The sequence below is a fragment of the Suricata suricatta genome, chromosome 16 (assembly GCF_006229205.1).
Source record: "Suricata suricatta isolate VVHF042 chromosome 16, meerkat_22Aug2017_6uvM2_HiC, whole genome shotgun sequence".
Classification (NCBI taxonomy): domain Eukaryota; kingdom Metazoa; phylum Chordata; class Mammalia; order Carnivora; family Herpestidae; genus Suricata; species Suricata suricatta.
In genome coordinates, this window is record NC_043715.1 from 52,582,780 (window position 1) to 52,588,779 (window position 6,000).

Genomic DNA, 6,000 nt, shown 5'->3' on the forward strand with positions numbered 1-6,000 from the left:
GCCTGCTTAACACAGGTAGAGACACGGGAGCCGGTGCCCGGACACCCCGGCCCCCCCTTGCCTGGGGCAGTAAGTGTCCTCAGCCGCCGTCACCAACACCCAGCACGGTTCCGGGGCCCTGACAGCGGCAAGAAGAAGCCAAGTGTATTACAAAGCGGGCGATCAGACCTGACCTTTCGTGGGGAGGAAGCCAGTGAAGAAGGTAAGGAGTGATTCTTTTTTGTAAGTTTTAAGTATTTCTTTTGAGAGAAAGAGAGCATGAGCAGAGGGGAGGTAGAGAGAGAGATCCCAAGCAGGCTCCACACTGTCAGCGCAGAGTCCAACACAGGGCTCGAACCCATGAACTGAGAGATCATGACCTGAACTGAAACCAAGAGGGATGCTTAACCAGTTGAGCCGCCCAGGAGCCCCAGGGGCTATTTATCCTTTAAAAAAAACGTATTGGGGGCACCTGGGTGGCTCACTTGGTTAAGCATCTGATTCTTGATTTCGGATCACATCATGATCTCACGGTTCCTGAGTTCGAGCTGTCAGCACAGAGCCTGGTTAGGATCCTGTCTCTCTCTTTCTCTCTGCCCCTCCTCTGCTCATGCTCTCTCTCAAAATAAACTTCAAAAAAATTTTTTAATGTATTGAGAGCCTGCTGTGTGTAAGGGACTGAGGACATGGTACCGAATGAGACAGCCATGGTCCCTGCCCTTGGGGAACTTAGAATCTGGTGGGGGAGAAAGATTCAGCAAGGTGAGTGGACAAGAATAAATAAACAGGACACATGACAGGTAAGAGGTGATCAGTGGGTGTCCCTGCTTGGCCAAGGGTGGCGATGGAAGGCCTCTCAGAGGAGGTGAAGATCTTGGAAGAAGAGAGTCCAGGCAGAGAACAGAGATGAGCAAAGGCCTGGGGGTTGAGTGCCTGACATGTCTTCAGAGAGGAAAAAGCCAGTGCAAGAATTCTCCAGAACGGGGGCGCCTGGGTGGCTCAGTCGGTTAAGAGTCTGACTCTTGATTTCAGCTCAGGTCATGATCTCATGATTCATGGGTTCAAGCCCCACATTGGGCTCTGTGCTGACAGTGTGGAGCTTGCTTGGGATTCTTTCTCTCCCCCTCTCTCTGCTGTCCACATGTGCTCTCTTTCTCTCAAAATAAATAAACTAAAAAAAGAGAGAAAGAATTCTCCAGAAGGATGCTGCAGTTCCCACAGGACCCAATGGAAAGCCCCTTGAAAACCCAAAAACACAAGGCGTGGGCCCCTTCCAAGACCACACACTCTTATTTTCACTTCCGGCTTTGAGCTTTAATGAATTACTTATTTTCAAAGAGGTTTTGCAGGAGCAAAAGGGGAACAAAACAAAAAACCAAGACCCTTGCCTCATCCCACTCCCTGGAGACAACCCGCTGCCCTGGGAGCCCGTGTCCCCCCCTCCCCAGAGTGGTGTTTTTCCACAAGAGCCACGCCACCCCTCCTGGGCAACTGTCTGGGTTGTCCTGACCAGGACGTGCAGCGGGAGGTGGGCTCCTGACATCTAGGGGCTGAGTGCCAGGTGGTGCTCAGCGCCCTGCAGCCCCTAGAACCTGGCAAGGTTCGCTGAGTGATAACAAAGCCCAGGCCAGCACTGGGGCAGTGGGGTCCTGGCTGGAAGGAGACCGCCCCCTCCCCCCACGTTAGTAGGATTCCTAAACACACTTCCTTTTTTTAAAAGTTTGTTTATTTATTTGTTTATTTATTTAGAGAGTGCAGGGGAGGGGCAAAGAGAGCCAATCCCAGGCAGGCTCCACGCCATCAGCGCAGAACCCGGCACGGGGTTGGATCCCACAACCTAGAGATGGTGACTTGAGCAGAAACTAAGAGTCAGACCTTTGACTGAGCCGTCCAGGCGCGCCCCCCCCAACCCAAACACACCTCCTGCTAAAGATACTGCCTACAGAGGTGTGAGCAGGTTTGGGACTCCCAGCATCCAACAACAGAAGGAAAGGGTTCCTTCCAGATTGTGTGCGCATCTGGGAAGAGCCAGGGGCGGAAATGTGCCACTGAGGCCTCGCTCAGAACCATCGCTGCGGCAGAGGCCCGCCCCCACACCCCCATCCCTCCCCACTCACCCTCCACTCCCCACACCTCCCTCCTCCGCTAGAACCAAGGAAGCAGCAGGCAGGACAGCCACCCTCCGGTGTTCACCTGTGCCTCCCCCTGGCCAAACCCACCTTGAGGTCAAAGAGCAGGGGTGACTGCTGATGTGGTCAGTAGAGGTCAGCCTCCCAGGCAGGGATGAGGGGAGTGGAGGAAAGAGGGGGCATGTAGTGGGAGGCTGAGTAACGGTCCCCAGAGGATCCTAATCCTTGCAACCCAGGGATGCTACTTCATGAAGGAGACATGGCCTTTTCAGATGTGATGGAATGAAGGCCCCTGAGGGGATTATCTTGGATGATCCAAGAGGCCCTAAATAGAATCACAGGCCCCCTTACATGAGGGCGGAGCTTGGAGCCGCTCAGCCACAAGCCAAGGAATGCAGGTGGCAACCAGAAGGGAACAGGTTCTCCCCCCACGAAGCCCCAGAAGCCTCCAGAGGGAGCATGGTCCTGTCGATATCTTGATTTTGGCCCTGGGGGCCGCTGGTCCGCACAACCCGGGGAACAGGTGGGAACAGCGTGGGTGCTCCTAAGCTTTCGTGGTTTTGGAAATTGGTTACAGCAGCCGTGGGGAGCCCTGGCGGCTGGGGAAGACCCGGGGAGACAGCAGCAGCCCAGAAACAACTAGAGGTCTCCCTCCGGGCCGGGTGCTGGGCTCCTGCCCTTCCTGTGTCAGGAAGCTCCCTTGGGTCTCAACCAAGTCCAGGAGCAGGAATTAGTCTTACCCTCAGGGTTTTTTTTCCGATGACAGAACTAAGGCCCAGAAACGTAAAGTAGGTTGTCCGACCGAGCATTTTCTTTTTTACTTTGAACAGGGAAATTTTAATATAAGGAATTATTAACTATAACAGGTAATAACCTCTACAGGGGTAAAGGAATATCGTGGGACTCAGGGGAGATGTGGGGGGAAGGAATGAACAAGGAAAGGGCCTTCCCCGCCGTGGCTGGAGGTCAGCCCGCGCTGCAGGCGACGTGGCTGTGGACGCCTGGCCGGGGGGAAGTTGGCCGGCTGGCCCAGACCTGAGCTGCTCCGCAGGCGCTGGGCAAGCAGAGAGCACCCCTCCCAAGGGCCAGAGGGGTGCGGCTGAAAAGCCAGCTTCGAGGACACGTTGGGAAGCCATCAACTGGGATAGCGTTGAAACCTGATGAGATGCCCTCTCTATGGGCAGCCCTGAAACCTGATAGAGGTGAGCACCACTGAATACTGAATGCATCCCATGAGCGTCACCGGTGATCACAGGAGAAGAGCAAGGAGAAGCCCACAGAAAAATCAAAACAAGCAGAAGCCCTTTCTTCCTGCAGGGCCCCCCGGTCTCTACTCACAAAGCTCAGCCTGCTTACTGCAAAGGGGGAATGTTTAAAGGTTTCCAGCTCCAGGTAACAAAGGATGGCTTTGGAACATGGCAGCAATAGCCAAGAAGTGTGGTTATCCGTCAGGTCTGGGAGGAGTGCAATATCCTTTTAATGTGAGTGTCAGATATTCTTGTGTGTGTGTGTGTGCACGCGCACCTGCACGTGCACGTGTGTGTGAAGTGCTTGTTCAAGTCTTTTTGCCAATTTTTTAAATGTTTATTTATTTTGAGAGAGAGAGGGAAAGAGAGAGAAAGGGGGAGGGGCTGAGAGATGGAGAGAAAGAATCCCAAGCAGGCTCCATAACACCAGCCCAGAACCCAACGTGGGGCTCAGACTCAAGAACCATGAGATCATGACCTGAGCAGAAAAAAGAGTCAGATGCTTAACTCACTGAGTCACCCAGGAGCCCCCTTTCGGCCAATTTTTTAAAATGAGTTGTCTCTTGTTGATTTGTAGCGGCTCTTTATATATTCTGGCTACCAGTTCGTTGCCAGATACAGGTATGACAAAGATCTTCAGCCATGTCTAAGGCTCTGGGAAATTTTTTTTCTTCCTTCTCTGTGTCTCTGTCTCCTCATCTGTGAAATAAAGTCCAGACAGACCTTATAAGAATGTCATGAAACCTGAAGGCGATAATATTAAAAAAGTGCTTGGAAAGATGCCTCATGCGGTAAATTCTCATGTTGTCACCAGGCCTGGCATGGGCCAATCCAGGAAGAGGGAGCTCCTTGGACGGTCCTGAATTCAAGGGGAGCAATAAATGTCTTTTGCCAAGGCCACGACAATTTCGGTGCAATGGCCCTCCAAAAAGAAAGTTGTGCTCTGTGGCGTTAGTATAAATACTCCTTTTGTGGCCATTTTGGTTTTTTTTTTAAGTTTATTTATTTTTGAGAGAGAGACCACGAGTGGGAGAAGGGCAGAGAGAGAGGGAGGGAGACACAGAACCTGAAGCAGGCTGCAAGCTCTGAGCTGTCAGCACAGAGCCCGATGCGGGGCTCGAATCCGTGAACCGTGGGATCATGACCTGAGCTGAAGTCGGACGCTTAACCCACTGAGCCCCCCAGGCGCCCCTGCTTCGTGGCCACTTTGAAACCAACACGGTTTAACATCTGGTTTGCAGAATTACTGAAAACGTTAATCATCAGTTCTCTGGAACCCGTGCAAGCCATCTGCAATGCATCACCAGCTCTCTACCACATGGTCGGGTAACTCAGGGGGATCCCTTCCCCTCTGTGGATCTTCGCCCCCTCCACCTCATTCATGCGGTACCGATTTACTGAGTACCTTCCATGTGTCCGTCACTGGGCTTCGCTCAGGAGATGGAGGCTGGAGCAAAGATATCGGGGAGGGGGCGGGCATAGAGGACTGACTGAAATAAACAAGGGAACACAGGAAATAAAGGAATCATAAGAGCTACAGAGACAAGAGAGCTGTGGAGTTAGGAGGAGGAGGACTCTGGCCTCTCAAAGGTGACATCTGATAAGAAAGAGGCTCATGCCAATCTGGTGAGAAGAGCATTCCAGCAGAGGGAACAGCCGATGCGAAGTCCTGCGGCCACAGCAAGTTTGGCCTGAAGAACAGAATGAGGGCCAGGGCAGCTGGAGCTGAACGTTCAAGGCCGGGGCAGTGGCCATCAGTGCTGGTTTGTGTGCTGAGTGGTTGTTGATCTGAAGGTGGAGACAGAGGTAGACCAGGGCACTGCTGTGGTCAGAGGGGAGGGGATGGTGGCAGCTCTGACTGGGGAGAGGACTGAGGACAGGGGCAGGGAGGAGGGGACAGAGTAGAGACCGTTTTCGAGGCAAAGCAGGTGACTCTTGCAGAAAGACTGGATGAGGGGGCAGGAAGGGAGGATGGCTTGTGGGGTAAAACAGCCCTGGTGGGGTGACTTAGAAACTCCTGCCTCCAGTGCCACAGACAGGGAGTAGGCTGAGACTTCCCTTGCTTCAGAGGCCCACATGGGGGACAGGGACAAGGAGGCCTCGGCTGGTGGGCCCAGGGGGGGAGGACCGTGCCTAGTAGGTGCGTGTATGGTGGGACCAGGAGGAAAGATCTAGCCACACGTTGTTGGAACACGTCTAAGATCACACAGCCAACTCAGTGAAAGAATGGGGAGTCTAGATTTTCTGCACCTAAGCCCTGGGTTACCATCGCCTCCCCAATCCCATGATCAAGTCCCCAGCCCTGCCGCATTCCCCCGGTTATCCTGAGGATGAGGACTGGAGTGAAGAGAAAAAGGAGATTTCATCCCAGAAGGCAGTGTTAGTCATGGAAGTTGATGGAGAAGCTAAACTGTGTCCCACAAGAAGAGGAACTAGGATCCTGGAGTCCTGGGTCCAAGGGAGGAGGGGGCTGGGGACCTGAATTCCTGGGTCTGAGGGAGGAGGGGCTGGAGGCCTGGACTGCTGGATCTGAGGGAGGAGGGGCTGGGGGCCCAGGTTCCTGAGTCTAAGGGAGGAGGGGCTGAAGGACTGAACTCCTCCGTCTGAAGGAGGAAGGGTTGGGGACAGGACTCCTGGGTCTGAGG

At 53.6% G+C, this 6,000-nt stretch overlaps 1 protein-coding gene across 1 annotated transcript in view; it reads left to right on the forward strand.

Annotated features, from left to right (window-relative positions):
* Positions 1-6,000, forward strand: part of IGLON5 (IgLON family member 5) — a 30,594-nt gene that overhangs the window by 9,908 nt on the left and 14,686 nt on the right. The gene's annotated exons all lie outside the window — the stretch shown is intronic.